The sequence below is a fragment of the Manis javanica genome, chromosome 7 (genome assembly GCF_040802235.1).
Source record: "Manis javanica isolate MJ-LG chromosome 7, MJ_LKY, whole genome shotgun sequence".
NCBI classification, from domain to species: domain Eukaryota; kingdom Metazoa; phylum Chordata; class Mammalia; order Pholidota; family Manidae; genus Manis; species Manis javanica.
The window spans coordinates 56,603,788-56,625,646 of record NC_133162.1 but is presented as its reverse complement, the minus strand read 5'-3'; positions in this window follow the sequence as shown (position 1 = coordinate 56,625,646).

The following is a 21,859-nucleotide window of genomic DNA, read 5'->3' as shown; positions in this document are numbered from 1 at the left end:
ATACTTTCCTCTTAAGACTGCTTTTGCTGCTTCCCACAGAAGTTGGGGCTTTGTGTTGTTGTTGTCATTTGTTTCTATATATTCCTTGATCTCTATTTTGATTTGTTCATTGATCCATTGATTATTTAGAAGCATGTTGTTAAGCCTCCATGTGTTTGTGAGCCTTTTTGTTTTCTTTGTAGAATTTATTTCTAGTTTTATACCTTTGTGGTCTGAAAAATTGGTTGGTAGAATTTCAATATTTTGGAGTTTACTGGGGCTGTTTTTGTGAGCTAGTATGTGGTCTATTCTGGAGAATGTTCCATGTGCACTTGAGAGGAATGTATATCCTGTTGCTTTTGCATGTAGAGTTCTATAGATGTCTATTAGGTCCATCTGTTCTAGTGTGTTGTTCAGTGCCTGTGTGTCCTTACTTATTTTCTGCCCGGTGGATCTATCCTTTGGGGTGAGTCATGTGTTGAAGTCTCTTAAAATCAATGCATTGTAGTCTATTTCCCTCTGTAGTTCTGTTAGTATTTGTTTCACATATGCTAGTGCTCCTGTGTTGGGTGAATATATATTTAGAATGGTTATATCCTCTTGTTGGACTGAGCCCTTTATCATTATATAGTGTCCTTCTTTATCTCTTGTTACTTTTTTTGTTTTGAAGTGTATTTTGTCTGATATTAGTACTGCAACCCCTGCTTTCTTCTCACTGTTGTTTGACTGAAATATGTTTTTCCATCCCTTGACTTTTAGTCTGTGCATGTCTTTGGGTTTGAGATGAGTTTCTTGTAAGCAGCATATTGATGGTTCTTGCTTTTTTATCCATTCTGTTACTCTGTGTCTTTTGATTGGTGCATTCAGTCCATTTACATTTAGGGTAACTATTGAGAGATATGTACTTATTGCCATTGCAGGCTTTAGATTCATGGTTACCAAAGGTTCAAGGTTAGCCTCTTTAGTATCTTACTCCCTAACTTAGCTCGCTTATTGAGCTGTTGTGAACACTGTCTGGAGATTCTTTTCTTCTCTCCCTTCTTATTCCTCCTCCTCTATTCTTAAGATGTTGTGTGTTTTGTTCTGTGCTCTTTTTAGAGTGCTCCCATCTAGAGCAGTCCCTGTAAGACGCCCTGTAGAGGTGGTTTGTGGGAAGCAAATTCCGTCAGCTTTTGCTTGTCTGGGAATTGTTTAATCCTGCCATCATATTTAAATGATAGTCGTGCTGGATACAGTATCCTTGGTTCAAGGCCCTTCTGTTTTATTGCATTTAGTATATCATGCCATTCTCTTCTGGCCTGTAGGGTTTCTGTCGAGAAGTCTGATGTTAGCCTGATGGGTTTTCCTTTATAGGTGACCTTTTTCTCTCTAGCTGCCTTTAAAACTCTTTCCTTGTCCTTAATCCTTGCCATTTTAATTATTATGTGTCTTGGTGTTGTTCTCCTTGGATCCTTTCTGTTGGGGGTTCTGTGTAATTCCATGGTCTGTTCGATTATTGCCTCCCCCAGTTTGGGGAAGTTTTCAGCATTTATTTCTTCTAAGAGACTTTCTATCCCTTTTCCTCTCTCTTCTTCTTCTGGTACCCCTGTAATACAGATATTGTTCCTTTTGGATTGGTCACATAGTTCTCTTAGTGTTGTTTCATTCCTGGAGATCCTTTTATCTCTCTCTATGTCAGCTTCTATACATTCCTGTTCTCTGCTTTCTATTCCTTCAATGGCTTCTTGCATCTTATCCATTCTGCTTATAAATCCTTCCAGGGTTTGTTTCACTTCTGTGATCTCCTTCCTGACATCTGTGATCTCCCTCCAGACTTCATCCCATTGCTCTTGCATTTTTCTCTGCATCTCTGTCAGCATGTTCATGATTTTTATTTTGAATTCTTTTTCAGGAAGATTGGTTAGGTCTGTCTCCTTCTCAGGTGTTGTCTCTGTGATCTTTGTCTGCCTGTAGTTTTGCCTTTTCATCGTGATAGAGACAGTTTGCAGAGCTGGTACGAGTGACAGCTGGGAGAGCTTTCCTTCTTGTTGGTTTGTGGCCTTCCTCTCCTGGGAGAATAGCGACCTCCAGTGGCTTGTGCTGGGCAGCTGTGCGCAGACACGGCTTCTGCTTCCTGCCCGGCTGCTATGGAGTTTATCTCCGCTGTTGCTGTGAGTCTGGCCTGGCTCAGGCTGCTGTTCCAAAATGGTGGAGCCCCGTTGGAGGGGAAGCGGCTGGAGGCTATTTATCTCCATAAGGGGCCTCTGTGCTCCCTACTGCCCAGGGGGTTAGAGTGCCCAGAGTTTCCTAGATTCCTGGCCTCTGGACTAAGTGCCCCTTTAAGACTTCCAAAAAGCACTCTCCAAACCAAAACAACAGCAACAACAACAACAACAAAAAATTAAATAAATAATTTTAAAAAAATAAAAAAAGAAAAACGCACGATTTTCTTTTTCCTCAGGTGCCAGTCTCAGGCACCTGCTCACCAATCTTGCTTCCCTGTTTCCCTAGTATTAGGTTCTCTGTCCCTTTAAGACTTCCAAAAAGCACTTGCCAAAAAAAAAAAAGAAAGGCTGCTCCCATTTCTTTGTTCTCCAGTGTCAGCCTCAGGCACCTGCTCACCAGTCCTGCCGCCCTGTTTCCCTAGTATCCAGGACCTCACGCATGCACTGTGCCTGCGCTCTGGTCCGGATGGCTGGGGCTGGGTGTTCAGCAGTCCTGGGCTCCTTCTCCCTCCGTGGTGACTCCTCTCCACCCGCCGGGAGCTGGGGGAAGGGGCGCTAGAAGCCCGCCGGGCTGGGACTTGTATCTTACCCCCTTCATGAGGCGCTGGGTTCTTGCAGGTGTGGATGTCATCTGGATGTTGTTCTGTGTCCTCTGGTCTCTATTTTAGGAAGAGTTGTCTTTGTTATATTTTCATAGATAAATGTGGTTTTGGGAGGAGATTTCTGCTGCTCTACTCACGCCGCCATCTTGGCTCTGCCTCTGACGTGATTTTATATAACAGAAAATCCTAGATGCCACCAAAAAAGCTGTTAGAACTAATTAGTAGTCAAAATAAAATTGCAGGATATTAAAATAACACACAGATAAAAATTATTACTGTTTCTATAAACTAACAATGAATTATCTAAAAAAGAAATAGATTTCATTTGCCATAGCATCGGAAACAAGAAAAAAAATTTTTACCAAAGAGATAAAAGGTGTCTACTATGAAAATTATAAGACATTGATGAAAGAAATCAAAGACAATGCAAATAAATGGAAAGGTATTCCATGTTCATGGATTAGAAGAAATAATACTGTTAAAATTTCAGTATTACCAAAAGCCAAGTATAGCCTTAGTACAATCTCTATAAAGATTCTAATGGCATTTTTTTTTACAGAAGTAGAAAACATAATCGTAAAATGCATATGAAACCAAGCAATCCCGAAAAAGAAGTATAAAGCCAAAGCATCATATTTCATACTTGGTTTCAGGCTGTACTACAAAGGTATAATAATCAAAACAGTATGTTACTGTCATAACAACAGAAAAACAGACCAATGTAACAGAATTTAGAGCTTAGAAACAAGCCCAAGTATAGATCTTCCTTGACTTACTATGAGGTTACATCCCAATAAATCCATTGTAAGTTGAAAACACATGTAATATACCTAACTTATTGTGCATCACATCTTAGCCCAGCCTCCCTTAAATGTGCTCAGAACACTTACATTAGCCTATAGTTAGGCAAAAATCATTTAACAAAAGCCAATTTTTTAAAAATAATGTATTGAATATCTTATTTAATTTAAACCCTTATGAAATAGTTTGTAAATATTTTTCCTTTGGATATATTCCAAATATATATACCAAATATAAAATGATTACAGTGGGTTGTATTGAAAATGAAAAATAGAATGCTTGGATGTATATAGAATGGCTGTAAGTGAATCAGTTCTTTACCCTTGTGATCATATTGTTGACTGGAAGCTGGGCTCCCTGCCATAGCCCAGCATCATAAGAGTATTGTACTGCATATTGCTAACCTGGGAACAGATCAAAATTTAAAGTATCACTTTTACTGAATGTATATCACTTCCAAATCTTTGTAAAGTCAAAAAAGTAAATAAGTCAAATCTCATAAGTTAGGGAACATCTGTATGTACAGTCAACTAATAGCTGACAAAGGATCCAAGAATGCTCAATGGAGAAAGGCAGTCTCCAGTAAATGGTGCTGGGAATATTGGATATTCAGATGTAAAAGAATGAAACTACACCCCTAAATTACACCATTCAAAAAATTAACTCAAAATGATTACAGACTTATATAAGTCCTAAAAGCTTGAAACTCCTAGAAGAAAATATAGGAAAAAGCTCCTTGACATGAGTCTTGGCAATGATTTTGGATATGACACCTAAAGCACAAGCAAAAAAAAGCAAAACAAACAAGTAAGACTACATCAAACTAAAAAGTTTCTGCACAGCAAAAGAAACTACCAATGAAGTAAAAAGACAACTTACAGAATGGGCAAAATACTTGCAGACTATATATTTCATAAGGGGTTAATATCCAAAATGTATAAAAGAATTCATACAACTCAATAGCATAAGAAAACCAAATAATTCAATTAAAAATTGGCAAAGGCTATTAGACATTTTCCTAAAGAAAATATATGACTCACCCACAGGTACATGAAAAAATGCTCAAAATTACTAGTCATTAGGGAACTGCAAATCAAAACTGCAATATGATATATGGCATGTCTGTTAGAATGGTCACTACCAAAAGGACAAGAGATAATAAATGCAAGGAGATGTGGAGAAAAGGTAACCCTTGTACATCTGTAAATTGGTACAGCCACTATGGAACACTATGAGGATCTTCAAAAAATTAAAAATAGAACTATTATATGACTCAGCAATTCCACTCTGGGAATATATTCAAATGAAAATACTAACTTACAATGGTATCTGCACCCCCATATCCATTACAGCTTTATTTACAATAGCCAAGACATGGAAACAACCTATGTGTCCATCAGTGGTTGAGAGGATAAAGAAATAACACACACACATACACACAGGGATAATATTCACCCTTGAGAAGGAAGGATATCTTGCCATTTGAAAACATGAATGGACTCTGAGGGCATCATGCTAAGTGAAATAAGCCAGAGAAAGAAAAAAAATACCATATGATCCCACGTATAATGTGGAACCTAAAAAAATGTTTTAAAAAAGCACAAAACTCAATGAAAAAGAGATAAGATTTGTAGTTGTTAAACCTGGGAATAGGGATGGGATGAGGGGAGGAGGTGTTGAAGGAAGGTGGTCAAAGGGCACAAATTTCCAGTTATAAGATAAATAAGTACTGGGGATGTAAGGCACACAATAATAATTATAGTTACAGTACTGCATGATATACATGAAGTTGTTAAAAGGGAAAATCCTAAGAGTTCTCATTAAAAAATAGAAAAACTATCAAGTCAGGAAAAGAAATGGGATTATCTTGAATGCATATTACTAAGTGAAAACAGCCTATCTGAAGAAGCTGCATACTGTATGAGTTTAACTGTATGACTTTCGGGAAAACACAGGACTATGAAGACACTAACAAGATCAGTGGTTGCCAAGATTGAGGAGGAGGGAGGGGTAAGTAGGCTGAGAACAAGGATTTTTAGGGCGGTAAAATACTTTGTATAATATTATAATGATGAATATATGTCATTATACATTTGTCTGAATGCAGAGAATGTACAATACCAAGAGTGAACCCTAAGGTAAACTTTGGACTTTGGGTGATGATGTGTCATTGTAGGTTCATCCTTGGTAACAAGAAACATTCTGGTAAGTGATATTGATAATGAGGGAAACTATTCATGTGTGAGAGCAGGGGTTATATAGGAAATCTCTTTACCTTCATTTCAATTTTGTTATGAACTTAAAACTACTCTAAAAAAAAATCTAGAATATAAATTCCACTGTCCTGAATAGAATCCTTTACTTGGGTTTGGTGTGTTAGAAATTCCAAACATTTCTACTCTCAGCTGGCCCTTGCAGCTGCTCTTTTTCAGTGTTCCTGAGTTCTAGGATTCACTCTCTCAGTGCTGAGTTTCCAGCTCCTAATGTTAGGACTCAGGAACTCTGAGCAGACATGACCATGGTTCAGGGTAGCTTCCCATCTTGGGGAAGGCTGAGGAAGGGTGAAGAAGTAAGAGGGCATCCCATGACAGACACTTTTGTTTTCAGCTTCCAGCCTCCCCAAGGTGTCATTTTTCTGTTTGAGAATGATAGACTGCTGGGAGTGAAAGAAATTGAGATTCAAAGAGAGTAAGTGACTTTCCCAAGGTCATCCATCAGTGTCAGGGTTGGGACAAATCTAAGTTTACTGACTCTCACTGCCATGCTCTCTCTATTATGGCACTTTTTCACTGAGCTTGTTGCATAGTGAATGATAGAAAAGGAGCAAGGAGAGTTTGGTGGCATTAAGTATGTATCTCTCTTGCTATGTGGTCATTAACACGCTTGAATAAGTTCTGAGGTTACTTTTGCATAGCATCTAAGATAGTATGGTCCTACTCTGCTTTCTTTATGATCAGCCCTGGTCATCTTCTGTATACTCCAAAAACATTTGTACTTTTCTCTTTATAGAGTAGCACTGTGCTAAGGTAAGCTGAGCCCCTCCTCCAGGCCCCAGGAATGACCCATGATATGTCTGAAGCCAATCACATCCCAATTATGGCTTACTTCTGGCCAGATATATCTTTTGGAGACTTACAGGAAAGAATTCCCCCCCTGACAAAAGAAGAAAATGGCTTCTAACCAAATTCCCTTTTACACTCTACAAAGGAGAGACCGGGAGTCTCTTTTTCACTTCCTGCTTTTTGATATTTTCATGATGATGAGGTGCTCTGGCAGCCATTTTGTGACCATGAGACAAAAACCAAGATAATTGGAGAGAAGTCACTGAGCTGTTGAATGTTCAACTCTAGAATTTTCTACCTTCAGACTTTTACATTAAAGAGTAAGAATATTAATTGTTTAAAAAATTCTACTAGTTATAGCCAAAAGTATTCTAGTAGATTTTGAAAGTTTCCTGGAGGGTATGATAACTGGGCCTTGAAAGACAGTAAGATTCAGGTAGGCATAAAAGAAGTGGGGAGACCTTCCATTGGAAGATTCAAAAAGGAAAAGGAATGGGAATTAGCTTGGCCCAAGTGGCTGGTGGGGAAGATAGTCTACAGGCTGCTGTGGAGAATGTCAGCAGGAATAATTGTACCTTTCTCTGAACTCATAGTATTTACCCTTAGTGTGTGTATATGGATTTCCAAATATTTATTTGAGTGCATGTTTTTATTAATAGGAAGAGAAAAGTGTTTGGTTCAGATGCCTGAGATACAAGATGACAGTACAATTTTTTCCCAGCTCTTTATTGCTTCTCCTGGCCAGCCCCCACAAACTAGATTGGAGAACAATTACAGGCAGAAGCCAGACTAACTCTTCTCAGAGTATTCTGAGAGACCAACCAAGAGCACTGCTTTGGTTTCCAAGTAAGTAGACCCTGCAGAACTGTGACAAAGTTGATACTGTGAGGATATTGTTATGCAGCTCTGGGGAAATCAGGGGTGGTGCACTGGGACCCATCAGGTCTCCTGGAGGGCACAGGCAGCTGTGCGTGTGAGCCACTGCTCCCAGGGGAATTCTGAGCTACCACAGTATGGGCAGGAACCAAGAAAGCCTATATGAGCCACGTATGAGTTTACTTGAGACAGCCCATGAGTATCTAAGTGAAATAAAATTCATCACTATATGCAGCTGGGTGCCTGGTTCTATGAAACGGCCCTCATTACAGTGAATATGAATCTACTGGAATTCCCTGGAAAATGAGGCTAGATCAGTGCTTTTCAAGATTGGTACTACTGGTTCTCTGTGCTGGCTGATTTCTTTTGTTGTGAGAACTGTCTTGTGCATTGTGGATGTTGAGCAGCATTCTTGGCCTCTACCCACTAGATGCCAGTTATATACCTTCTCCTGAGCTGTGACCACTAAAATTGTCTCCAGATATTTTGAGAACCACTGGTCTAGAGAAACATAGTGTGTGTGTTTGTGTGTGTTTGACTCAGAGAGAGAGAGAACGTTAGTCATTTATGTTTGTTGATCATTAGATTTCCACCTTTTCACTTAAAAAAAGTTTCAATGAATATTTTGTTAGTTTAATCCTTACCAACATCATTATTTTACTGGGATAATTCCTAAACAGGGAGTTGCTTGGTGAAGGCATGGCAACTTTTAAGAGTTTTAAAAATACATACAGACTGAACGACCTCCAGAAAGATTTTTCCAATTTAGATTCATGTCAACTTTGACACTTTTTCATCTACAGAGTTTAGGACCTAATTTTGTACATGGTGGGTACTCAGTACATACTCAGGTGATTGAATATTGTTTCTGAGTCTCTATTCCTCTTTTTTCCAACAAGTATCTGGTTATGTTGGTACATAGCAGTTCATAACAATTTCTATAAAGGGTAGGTTTGCAGAAGGTACTTCTTATTTTATATATACTGTTATATTTGTTATATATGATGTTGAACATGCAAGCATCAGTCTTCATTTAAAACATCCAGATTCTAGATATGCAGATTCTCTGGTCCCACCCTGGACCTGCTCTGTGTTTTAAAATCCCTCCAGGTGATCTGAAAGTGGAAGATGTAGAACCACTGCAATAGACAAGAAAAATGAATAACCTATTCTCTCAGCATGGAAATTGCTATTCCCTAGACATTCCCTCTATAATGGCATCTCCCTGGTGGGAACTGGGCAATCTTCCCTTTGTTCAAAAGAGGTTGTAAGCCTTTGAAATATAAATGTGTATAATGCTATCTCACTCCATCTGGTGTCCTAGTGGGTCTCTGAGAAGCTATTCCCATGCCCATACCTTACACTAAGGCCCAATTCAGCCTGCCTGTGAGCCAGCAGCTGGGATGTTTAAGTGAAGATTGATGCTTGCATGCTCAACATCATTTGCTAGATTGCTCATTAGATAGACAATGACCTATATGGGCCAGATAGGCAGTCCATCTGGTCAGGGCTGGATCCTTTTGATACAATCAGAGATTACAGGGCTCCAGTGGGCACCTCTGTCAAAGAGAAGAGCAGCAAGTCAGTGGGGCTGAACTTCATGGATGGCTGTGCAGGGTAGAGGAGGTGTGTGTGTGTGTGACACACACTTTTGAAGGTTAAGTCAGCTTTTCCTCCATATGGGAGGACCTCAGGACACCCAGATGCCTTCCCAAAGTGTAGATGCCTCCCAAAATCAGGAGGTCAGTTTGGAAGGGAACAGCTGTGGCTGGCAGGGACTTTGGTGCTTAAACTCACACCTGGTTCCCTGCTTCCTCTGTGGGTCAGAATTGAGTTTCTGTACTAACAGGTCCTGACATCCATAATCCCTGAGCTTTCAGGATTTTATTCGTGTGTGTGGGGTGGGGAGGTGGGTGGCATGTGTGCGTGTGTGTGTGTGTGTGTGTATTCATTTCCCTAAGTAGACTGCTTCTCTTAAAGGCAGGGGCTGTACCTCTTACCATATGCTCAACCTTGCTTGTAATGGAGAGTTTTTTTAATTAAGGTATCACTGATATACATGCTTATGAAGGTTTCACAAGAAAAACAATGTGGATATTACATTCACCCTTATTATTGGGTTCCCACCCATACCCCATTGCAGTCACTGTTTATCAGTGTAGTAACTTGCCACAGAGTCCCTATTTGTCTTCTCTGAGCTACACTGTCTTCCATGGGACCCCACACATACCATGTACACCAATCATGATACCCCACAATCCCCTTCTCCCTCTCTCCCCACCAGCCCTCCGCCACCCCTCCCCTTTGGTAACCACTAGTCCCTTCTTGGAGTCTGTGAGTCTGCTGCCATTTTGTTCCTTCAGTTTTGTTTCATTGTTGTACTCCACAAATGAGGGAAATCATTTGGCACTTGTCTTTCTCTGCCTGACTTATTTCACTGAGCATAATATCCTTTAGCTCCATCCATGTTGCAAATGGTAGAATTTGTTTCTTTCTTATGGCTAAATAGTATTCCATTGTGTATATGTACCACTTCTTCTTTATCAGTTCATCTACTGATGGACACTTTGGTTGCTTCCATATCTTGACTATTGTAAATAGTGCTGCGATAAACATAGGGGTGCATATGTCTTTTTAAATCTGAGAAGCTGTTTTCTTTGAGTAAATTCCTAGGAGTGGAATTCCTGGGTCAAATGGTATTTCTATTTTTAGTTTTTTGAGGAACCTCCATATTGCTTTCCACAATGATTGAACTAGTTTACATTCCCACCAGCAGTGTAGGAGGGTTCCCTTTCTCTGCATCCTCCCCAACATTTGTTTTTCTTAGTCTTTTCGATGCTGGCCATCCTTACTGGTGTGAGGTGATATCTCATTGTGGTTTTAATTTGCATTTCCCTGATAATTAGCGATGTGGAGCACCTTTTCATGTTCCTGTTGGCCCTCTGAATTTCTTCTTTGGAGAAGTGTCTGTTCATATCCTCCGCCCATTTTTTAATAGGGTTATTTGCTTTTTGGGTGTTGAGGTGTGTGTGGGTTCTTTATATATTTTGGATGTTAACCCCTTGTCTGATAAGTCATTTACAAATATTTTCTCCCATACTGTAGGATGCCTTTTTGTTCTGCTGATGGTGTCCTTTGCTGTACAGAAGGTTTTTAGCATGATGTAGTCCTATTTGTTCATTTTTCATTTTGTTTCTCTTCCCGAGGAGATGCGTTCAGGAAAAAGTTGCTCATGTTTATATTCAATAGATTTTTGCCTATGTTTCTTCTAAGAATTTTATGGTTTCATGACTTACATTCAGGTCTTTGATCCATTTTGAGTTTACTTTTGTGTATGGGGTTAGACAATAATACAGTTTCATTCTCTTGCATGCAGCCATCCAGTTTTGCCAACACCAGTTGTTGAAGAGGTTGTCATTTCCCCGTTGTATATCCATGGCTCATTTATCATATACTAATTGACCATATATGCTTGGGTTTTCTATCTGGGCTCTCTATTCTGTTCCATTGGTCTATGGATCTGTTCTTGTGCCAGCAACAAATGGTCTTAATTACTGTGGCTTTGTTGTAGAGCTTGAAGTCAGGCAGCATAATCCCCTCCGCTTTATTCTTCCTTCTCAGGATTGCTTTGGCTATTCGGGGTCTTTTGTGGTTCCATATAAATTTTAGAACTATTTTCTCTAGTTCATTGAAGAATGCTGTTGGTATTTTGATAGGGATTGCCTTGTATCTGTAGATTGCTTAAGGCAGGATTGCCATTTTGACAATATTATTTCTTCCTATAATGGAGATTTTTAAATGGAATTTACTATATCTTAGATACTCATGCACTCAGGTACTTCAGGTTTCCCAGGGAGAACCAGGTGGTCCTGTCCACAGGACACATACCTCTGAGAAGCTAATTATATGAAGGATGGAACAAATATAAAACAATTAATCAAAAGTCTTCATTAGGACCAGTTCCCGATACTGTTTGTAACTGAGAGTTTTCTAAATGGTGAAATGCATCATTATTCATGTCTGACTTCTTTACCCTAGGTTAACAGTAGCTTATCTGGTGACCAATTCAGAGATTCAGCAGCTCATGGGGATGGGGTTAAATTCTAAACAATGCTCCACCTCCCCTCTGGCTGTGAGGTAGCAACTAGAGAAAGTCCCACCTGATTTAAAGAGACCAGATAAGAGAATAAGGTACCTGCTCTAAGGAGATGGGTGCCGAGGTTAGAAGAATAATAGCTGAAGGATTCAGAACACACGTGCATGATTGGATACCTCCACAGCAATGAATGGCACATCTTGGCATGTATGGAATGTGCTGGAATGAAGAGGAATCCCAGGGATTTTTGCTGCCCCTAGCATGAGTAGAGGGTGACCACCATCCCAGTTTTAGCATTGAAAGTTCCATGTCCCTAGAAGTCCCCCAGTCCCTAGCAAACCAAGATGGTTGTTTACTCTACATTACTTCTGAATGTCTTGACTCACACTGTCTCTTCCCACGATAGCCTTTCAGAGATGGCTGAATTCTTTATGTGATACATTTCAGGCAGCCTTGGAAAATAAGAGAGCCAAGTCATCTATATAGATCTGAACTTCTCTTCTCCCTATAAAGTGTGTGCTTGGCAATTGTAGATTCCCCTCCACCACCACCACCTTTCAGATCTATGGCAAGAAACCAGTAGGTAGGGCAATCCTAAAGGGCGGGAGATGCTCCTGTTGTAAGTAGACTGTGCTTCAGCACTAGAAGCCAGACTTCCCTAGATCCTTTGCAGCCTCTCCAGGTGCCTGCCCTTAACCTTCAGAGTGCCAGCAGGAGGTGGTGGGCTGAAGTGAGGTATCACAGTGGGAGTGCATATTAGAATGATACTGTAAGAATTTTCACGGTCTTTCCCATTCACTTGATTTATCACTTCTCTCATTGCTAGGACATCTTGTTAGGTATGTTTCCCTTTAGGGACTTATCAATACCATTTCACCATTGTCTGTCTAGTAGTCCAAAGTTCTGAGGCTCTTAGTTTCAGAATATTTGAAAATATAATGGTGGAATGTGTCGAGAGTATGTTTTCTGGGGTCAGGCTTCATGTACTTGAATTTTAACTCTTCTCTCTTAATGTGTATGACTTTGGGTAAATTTTTCAAATTTTCTGATCTTAGTTTCCTTACCTATGAAATGGGGATAATAGTATCTTTTTCATAGAGTTTCTGTGAGAATAAAATTATTTAATATTGTAGTGATTTTTTTAAATTAAACATTTTTTAAATTTTATCTTTTTGTACTTTTTTGAAATATGGTTAACATATAACACTGTGCAACTTTAAGGTGTTCAATGTGTTGATTTGGTACACTTACATATTACAAAATGATTACTACCTCCAGCATATCATAAAATTACCATTTCATTTTTGTGGTAAGAACATTTAAGATGTACTCTCTTTGCAACTTTCAAGTATATAATACAGTATTGTCAAGTATAATCACCATGCTGTACATTAGATTCCCCAGAACTTACTCATCTTACTACTGGAAGTTTCTACCTATAGTGTAAGCCCTGGCAGTTGGTTTTTCTTTTTTGAAGTACAAGTGCCTGACTTAAGCTTTGATTGCCAAGGATCCATATTAAGGAGGTGTCCACTTCAAAAATGGCTATCTCAAATAATCACATTGTCAGCTATATAACTACATAAATAGCCAGGCCATGCTGCCCACCCACTGCCCAGGCTCCCTTGTTCTAGAGATCTTAGTTGATTTAAATAACTGACCATACTTGCTGCTTGCTTTTTCAGCCTTCCTGAGCATTAAATTCCATTCTATGTTTTAAATTCCCCAGTAAAGAGGAGGCCCTTGAAATCATAAGCCCTCACACTTGACCCCAATAAAAGCAAAATCCAAGGCCCACACTCTATTTACCTATGAGCTCTCTGTGTGGTCCCAGGTGCGCTGTGTGCTCTCCAGGACCTGTGAGTAACACACTTTCTTTCTTCAGTGTTTCCTGATGGTTATTACTGAGAGTGTCTTACAATCATAATAACCATAATGGCCAGTGCAGCCACACTTGTTACCAATAGGTTGAGACTGGCACAAAACAGTACCCTTCAACCAACATCTCTCCATATCTCCTACCCCATACTTTGTGTGGTGGTATGTGGTGATGTTGTGGTTTTCCTTTCCATTTTCCAAATGATTATTGATGTTGAGCTTCTTTTCATGTACCATGTCTTCTTTAGAAAAATGTCTATTGAGTACTTCTGCCCATTTTTTAATCAGCGTTTTTTTTTTTTTTTGCTATTAGGTTCTATAAGTTCTTTTAAAATGATAGATAATTATATGATTTGGAAATATTTTCTCCCATTCCATAGGTCGTTTTTTCATTTTGTTGATTGTTTCATTTGCTCTTCAGAAGTTTTATGTATTCCCACCTACTAATTTTTGCCTTTGGTGCTTGTGCTTCTGGTGTCATATCAAAAAAAATTATTGCCAAAACCAATGTCAAGAAGACCTTTCTGTTTTCTTGTTGGAATTTTATGATTTCAAGTCTTATTTTTAAGTTTTTAATTCATTGCAAATTATTTTTTGTGTCTTAAGATTCCAATTTCATTCTGCATTTTGGTTATCCAATTTTTCCAGCACCATTTATTGAGGAGATTTCCCTTTCCCCATTGAGTTTCATGACTCCCATGGTAAACATTAGTTGGCATATATGCTAGGGTTTATTTCTAGGCTCTCTTCTGTTCCATTGGTCTCTGTGTTTATTTTTATGCCAGTACCATACTGTTTGGATTACTATATCTTTGTAGTATAGTTTGAAATTGGAAAGTGTAATGCCTCCAGCTTTGTTCTTTCTCAGGATTGCTCTGCTGACTATTCAGTTTTTCTGGTTTTTTTTGTGTGGTTCCACACAAATTTTAGGATAGTTTTTACTATTTTTGTTAAAAATGCCATTGGCATTTTGATAGGATTTGCACTGAACCTATAAATGGCTTTGGGTAGTATGGCCATTTTAACAACATTCATTCTTCCAATCCATGAACACAGATTATCTTTCCATTTGTTTGCATCTTGTTTATTTCATCAAAGTCTTGTTTTCAGTGTACAGTTCTTTCATTTCCTTAAATTTATTCCTAAGCATTTTATTATTTTTGATGGTATTATGGATGAAAATAGTTTTTCTTCCAGATATTTATTAGTGTGTAGAGATGCAATGATATTGTATGTTGACTTTGTACCTTGCAAATTTAATGAATACATTAATTAGTTCTAATGTTTTGGAGAAGTTCTTTAAGACCTTTATGTAAAGATCATATCATCTGCAAATACAGGCAGTTCTACCTCTTTTGCTTTGGATACTCTTTATATATTGTTCTTGCCTGACTGCTTCAACTAGGACTCCACTACGATGTTGAATAGGAGTGGTGAGAATGGGCACTCTTGTCTTGTTCTTGACCTTAGAGGAAGGAGTTCAGTCTTTCACCATTGAGTGTGATGATAGCTCAGGGTTTTCCATATATGGCCTTTATTATATTGAGACATATTCCTTCTATACTCAGTGTTGAGAGTTTTTAATGATGAAAGGATGTTGCATTTTGCCAAATGCTTTTTTCTGCATCCATTGAAATGACTATCCCATTAATTATCTGTCATCCTTTTAATGTATGTGACACTGATTATTTTGCAGATGTTGAAATATCTTTGCATCCCAGGGTTAAATCCTGCTTGTTCATGATGTGTGATCCTTTTAATGTGCTGCTGAATTTGGTCTACAAATATTTTGGGAATTTTTGCATCTAATTCATCAGGGATGTCAGTATACAGTTTTCTTGCAGTGTCCTTATCTGGCTTTGGTGGCAGGGTAATACTAACCTCATAAAATGAATTTGGATATGCTTCCTTCCTCTTCAATTTTTCAGAAGAGTTTTAGAAGGGTTGACATTAATTTTTCAAATGTTTGGTAGAATTGACTGCTGAAGCCATGTGGTCCCAGGATTTTCTTTGAAGTCTTTGGGTTACTGATTCAATTTCCATGTTATTGGTCTGTTCTGATTTTCTATTTTTTATTATTTAGTGCTTGTAGGTTGTATATTTCTAAGAATTTATCAATGTCTTCTATGTCATCCAATTTGTTGGTGTATAATTATTCATAGTGGTCTCTTATGAGTCTTTGCATTTTTGTAGCATCAGTTGTAATGTGTGTTCTTTCATTTCTGATTGTATCTGAGTCTTTTTCTTAACCTATCTATAGGTTTATTAGTTTTATTTTTTTAAAAAATCAACTCTTAGCTTTTTTCATCTTCTCTATTGTTTTCCTGTTCTCTATTTCAGTTATTGCTGTTGTGATCTTTGTTATGTCCTTCCTCCTGATAACTTTGGGTTTAGCCTTATGGGGGTTCCCTTTTTGAGAATTTTCTCTGTTTCTAAAATTCTTTGATTTTTGACAGTTTTATTATAATGTGTCTTGGAGATTATTTTGGATTGAAATTTTGGGGTGACTTGTTAGCTTCATGAAATTGGATATCCAAATCTCTCCCCAGATTTGGGAGAGATTTGGATATTCAGTTTGGGAGCTTTTAGCCATTATCTCTTTAAATAAGCTTTCTACCCCTCTCTCCCTTCTCATTCTGGGACTATAGTGATGAGTTTATATTTTTTATTTTAACAGTGTCTCATAAGTCCCACAGGCTTTCTTCATTCCTATTTAAAAAATTCTTTCTCTTATAATTTCAACTGACCTGTCTTTAGTTCACTGATTCTTTGTAACTCTTCAAGTCTGCTGTTGAAGCTCTGTCAAAGTTTTGGGTTCCATCATTACATTCTTCAGCACTAAGATTTCTATTCAGTTCTTTATGTTTAAAAAAAATATTTATTGAACTTATTTTATTCTTGTAATTCTTTACTGATATTGTTAAATTATTTATCTGTGTTCTCTTGTAGCTAGCTCTCTGGGCATCTTTAGAACAATTATTCTGAATTCTTTGTCAGCAAATTCCTGGATCACCATTTCTTGAGAGCCAGTTACTGGAGGCTTACTATATTCATGTGTCCCTGATTATTCACCATCCGTGTAGCCTTGCATAGGTGTCTGCACATTTGAAGAATCAGTCACCTCTTCTGGACATATGGACTGATTTTGGTAAGGGAAGACTTTCACCTGAAGGTGGGGGCACCCTGGAGCATGCTGTGATATCAGGTCTAATGGCACAGGGTACTATGTGGTGGCATGTGGTAGCACCAGGTCCAAGGGAGCATGATATCCTTTTGGGTCAGTCTGCTGAGGTCCACAACGTTGACAACTGTGTGGTTCTTGAGGAAGGACTTCAGGGAGTCTGCAATAGTTATAAGAGCTTTTGGGGTCCTCAGTGCTACCTCCAGGTACAGAAGCTATGGACCAGAACATGCAATGGTAGTTGCCTGATCACTGAATCACATGTAGTTGTGGGGGCCAGAGCAGTCAGCAAAGGTCAGGGCCAACTATGGGCTTGCAGGCAACCCTGGGAGCTTTGACTGTCCATATGCTCTCTTATGGCTGCACAGTCTTACCTCAGCCCTACAGCAGAGGCCTAGGATGAGGGTTGGGTCAGGGGTTTTCAGGTGCATAGCTTCAAGGGTTAGCTGTAGGTGAACCTGCTGGTGCAGGCTAATGACAGAAAGTAGGGTTTGATATAGGCACACAAGCAGCTGCTGGGACCCTGGATGTCATCCTGCTGTCCTGTGGTTGCACAGTCTTCTAGTTGTATACACTCTAGGGGAGGCTGGTGACAGATGTTAGCTTGTTGACATATCAGTGCTCTGGAGGGGCTAGCCCCAAGTGCTGGCACTGCAGTAAACTGTGAGCATCTAGCCTGGCATTTTGCACTTGCACAGCACAGATGTCTGGACTAGCTGCAGGTTTAGTTCCTGGAGTAAGAGGGAGGGAGGGAGGGAGGAGGGATTCAGATAGCTGGCAGCAATGAACACAAATAACTGTGGGCCAAAAGTGGTGATACCTGTAGGAGGCCTGCATCACCTGGGCTGATCATTAGTTGTTTCAGTGGCAGAATCTGCGAGGTTTGTCTGCAGAGCAGGTCACTGTGAACTGAGAGGGTTCACACTATGCAGCTGCTAGTGGTAACTACTGCTTTTCTTTCTTGTTCCTAGCTGGCTCTACACACTTTATCTTTGCTAGTGTGTGGAGTGAAACTGAATTGGGACTCTCATGTAGTGTTGGGAAAGGCTGGGGAAGCTGATTGCTCAGCCTACGCTTTCTTTCCCGGCAAGGGGAGTTCTTTCTAGCTACACAGTTCTCTCTTGGCACTGAACAATGCTGGCTTGAAGGATGGGATGATAAAAAATGAAACTGTCTTCATTGTCATTTCTCTTTTTGTGTCTCAGTTGTCCCCCACCCAACCACTATGTTGCTTAAGTTTTTTAAATGGACTCCAGAGTTCCTCCAGAACTGGATCTGCTTTTATTTGTGTATAGCTGTCTGTGATCCTCATGGGGGAATGGAGGCTGGCATGATGTCACCTCAAATTATATATATATAAAGTGCTTAGAGCACAGAATGAGTGCTATGTGAACATTTTCTGTAGCTATTATTACTATTAATTTTCCAAGGGGAGAGAGTTAAACAGACATGACTCCAAAATATACCTATATTATTTATTAGCTATGTGGTTATGAGCAATTTATTTCACCTTTTGGAGCCTGAGTTTGTAAAGTTGTATCTCATAGATTTGATGTGAGAGCTAACATATACACCTAGTTAAAATATCCAGCAAAATAACTAGCATCCTGCTTGTTTGAAACATGTTGATACTTCTCCATCCATAGTGAGTTAACAGATATAGTGCAAGAATTTAGTCACAATCATCAGATAATTACATACAAGGCACTAACAGGGAAAATCAAAGCTGGTCCTTTGGTTGTCACTCATCTTCGCTGGGTGCAACATGTACTAACTCTCATGCTTGATTAATAGTGACATCCTTGGTCTCTTTGGAACTTCAATAGCAAGGACTATTGAAAAAGTTCTGGGAATTCTGTATTTTCTTGTAAGGATATAGTCTCACTTCATAACAGCATATTTTCATGAAAGTCATGGATATTGTTTACCAGCTCCCAGGGGATTTGGTTATAACTCCCAAATTGCTTACCAGCCATAAATGAATGCTTTTGTCTGTCTGAAACCAGTTCAGTACCATTTGGTAGTTGGAACAGCCCTAATTATGGCACTGAGGTCTCTTCCCAGAAAGAGCTAATCACTCCTTGCTGGTTCCAAAAGATTGCCTTGTGTCTTCTGTTCCTTTCATCCCTTATTTGCATGGCATGGCCTTAGACTCCCCCTATGATGGGATGATGCATGCAAAATGGAACTGTCTTGTCATGTTATCCAAATGCATTTTTTGCTCTTATTTCTTGGTAACCTAGCTTTCAGGCTTGATCTCTCACTCTGCATGGCCATGCAATGAGACTTCCTGACCCGCTAGTAGGGTTAACGGCCCTACCACAGTTCCAAGGAAAGTCCAAAGCTGTTTTAGAATACTTCTGAAGCATGAGTGAACTCCATGCCAGTCACCACACCAGAAAGGTCAATAGCATAAATATCTCATGCACACTCTCATTCTTTTCACTAGCTTCTGTTCTTATCAGAAGGCCAAACAAACAGATTGTGGATTCTAGGCAACTATTGTAAGCTTCATTCTTGACTCTTTAATAGAGTAGATCATGTCCAGGTAGTATTATCTGTATATTTTCATTACCTTAGACAGTGCACACTTCTGGTTATCTAACATGAATATAAAGCTAAGCACACTACATGGTTATTTCATGGTTATGAGATGTCTCTTAACCCTGCTGTTGGTTGAATATCAGCTACCTACAGTATGCTATACCTTTGCCAAATGCTGTAAGAACAGGTCAAATAAGGCACAGCATACTGGCATGACATGGCATTATGGTGAGACAAAATGTATTAGTGATGACAGGACCATACAGTAAAATCTGTGACAGAGCTGTGCTGAGGGGTCATGTTGAGTCCTCATTGGAGGTGGTGTGGAAATAGAACAAGGAAGAGCTTTTGGAACACATTCACTCTAAGCTGACTCTGCAGCAGTGGTAGAAGCCAGAGAGATGGAGACAGGTGGGAGAGAGGACTACATCTTTCAACCTCTGTCTCTTCTCATTTTGTCACTGCAGGCTACACTTTAACCCTGTTCTGTGAATGAGGCACTCTAGAACCTTCAAATAAAGGGATAAAAATCCCTCAGTTTCTCACAGTGAAATAAAAAACCTTAAAATATTCTTTAAAAAGCAATGACTAACAGTTTAGGGCAGTTTTTTTCCACCCTATATGCAGGCATGCCTGTGATTTTAGTTAAGGTTTGTTCTCCAGCAACCTCTCGTGATATTAGGGTTGGGGCTGAAGTAGGTTGCCCTAGATCTCTGAGCTTTAGAAGACATACCATTTTATGCTGCCATACATCCTCATCTTTGACCCTGCCCATAGAGTCTGTAATCGTGGCAACAGGGCAAACTAATTTCATGAGGGAAGAGTTTTCTGTTTGGAAAACTTAGGCCTGTGTAAAGGGCAGGAGAAGTGGCTATGCAGTAAGGGAATGATATGAGGGTTTGGGGTGCCAGGAAGATATAGGAAAAGAGGAGGAGGAAGCTTTTAAGTAAACAAGGCAGCTTCAAATATAAACTTGGCCTTCCTTGGGGCATTTTTATGGAGTTCTGATTATATCACTAGCTAAATTGTTCTGCCAATAGGAAGTGAGTTATAGTAAGGATCTCTTGAGACAAGAAAGCCTTACAGACAATAGCTGTAGTAGAACTATAAGGACTCCCATCTAATTGACCAGGTCTTTACTGGTCTTCTGAAAATATAAATTGTCCCTGGAAAACTATATGCCTTTTGTAGTCTTATAGGCCTGACTGGCTCTGCAGTTTCAGTGCTGCTAATCTGCAAGTCAGGATGGATGCTTTGGAAAGTGCCCAGCATCTGGGTGTGGGGTACGCTTATCCTCTGGGGATCAATTTCATTGGAAATTCTTTAATACCAGCTTCTTGCCAAGGTTTCCCTGGCTGTTTATGATTATAACCAATCATTATCTGAGTCCGAGAATCTCACATGATCTAATCAGAAATTTAGAGCTGGTATGGAATTTTGACTCCAGCATTAGAATTTCATGCAAGAGACAATTAGAGAAAATGTTGCATCACCCCTCACAGTTCATGCTACAGGAAAGTCCCAAACAAAATACATGGACTGATTATTTAATATTGTCTGCTACACGGTCTACTCAAATGCAAAATAAACTGCAATTTATTCCATTATACTGAGAGAATTAAACATATTATAATTATTAGAATATATTAGGAGAGATGATTTAAAATAATTTTTTTTGATTAATCAAAGTCATCTTTTCCAATGTATGTGCTACAAACTATGACTAATACCATTCTAATTCTTTAAGTAAGGGAGGAAATAGTGTATGAAAAAATAATTTCCCTTTTGAAGAATAATTAAAAGAATGCTGGGCAATGTTGACAGTAACACTGAAATAACTCTTGGAACAATAAATTTAAAGTGCTGCAAATGTAAGGTGGTATGATTATGCAAGAAAATAGAAATGAAACAGTTAAAGAGTAAGTAGCATATTTTTGTAAGGAATTTTCAAAGAATGGTAACTATAATTCTGTTTTTGAAACAATCTAGAAGAATAGTTACAGCTGACATTTCAGTACTTCCAAAATCTTTTGATCTGTTTTTGATTCTATCAGTCTGTCTTTAAAATTAAAGACTCCATCCCCTTTTTTAATTATCTTTTTTTTTTTTTTAAAGAGGAGTTAAGGACTAGGTGAACATTAAGAACTGGATGTCACTTCCAAAAGAAGATGAGTCAGGGAATAAAAAGGGGAGCACCTTGCATCATGACAGAACTATACTGACTTGGGAAAGTCAAGTAGCTCCTTCTCAGACATGGAAAACAGCAGGCCATTATGCTTTTATTGGTGAAACTGTGTCCCAAACATAGTCTGGCGGATTTGGGAAAGCTGAACTCTCTCTGGGCGTTACCACTTCCGTTCTCATGCATCCAGAACTCTATCATGGGTGAGAACTACTTTCCTTTTTGCTGGTGACTCTTGCTAATTACAAGGATTTAAGGATGATACAACCATGATGCCTGTAAGCCCTCTGACCGCCAGGGCTGATGTGGCTGATGTGGCTGCCATGTGCTCTTCCTCACTCCTCACATCATGATGGATCCCCCTGGATCTGAGAGGACGACTCTGGAGGATTATTCTTCAGTAAGAGGCATGCTAGCACAGCACTTGCCTGCAACTTTATTAGTTGAAACATTA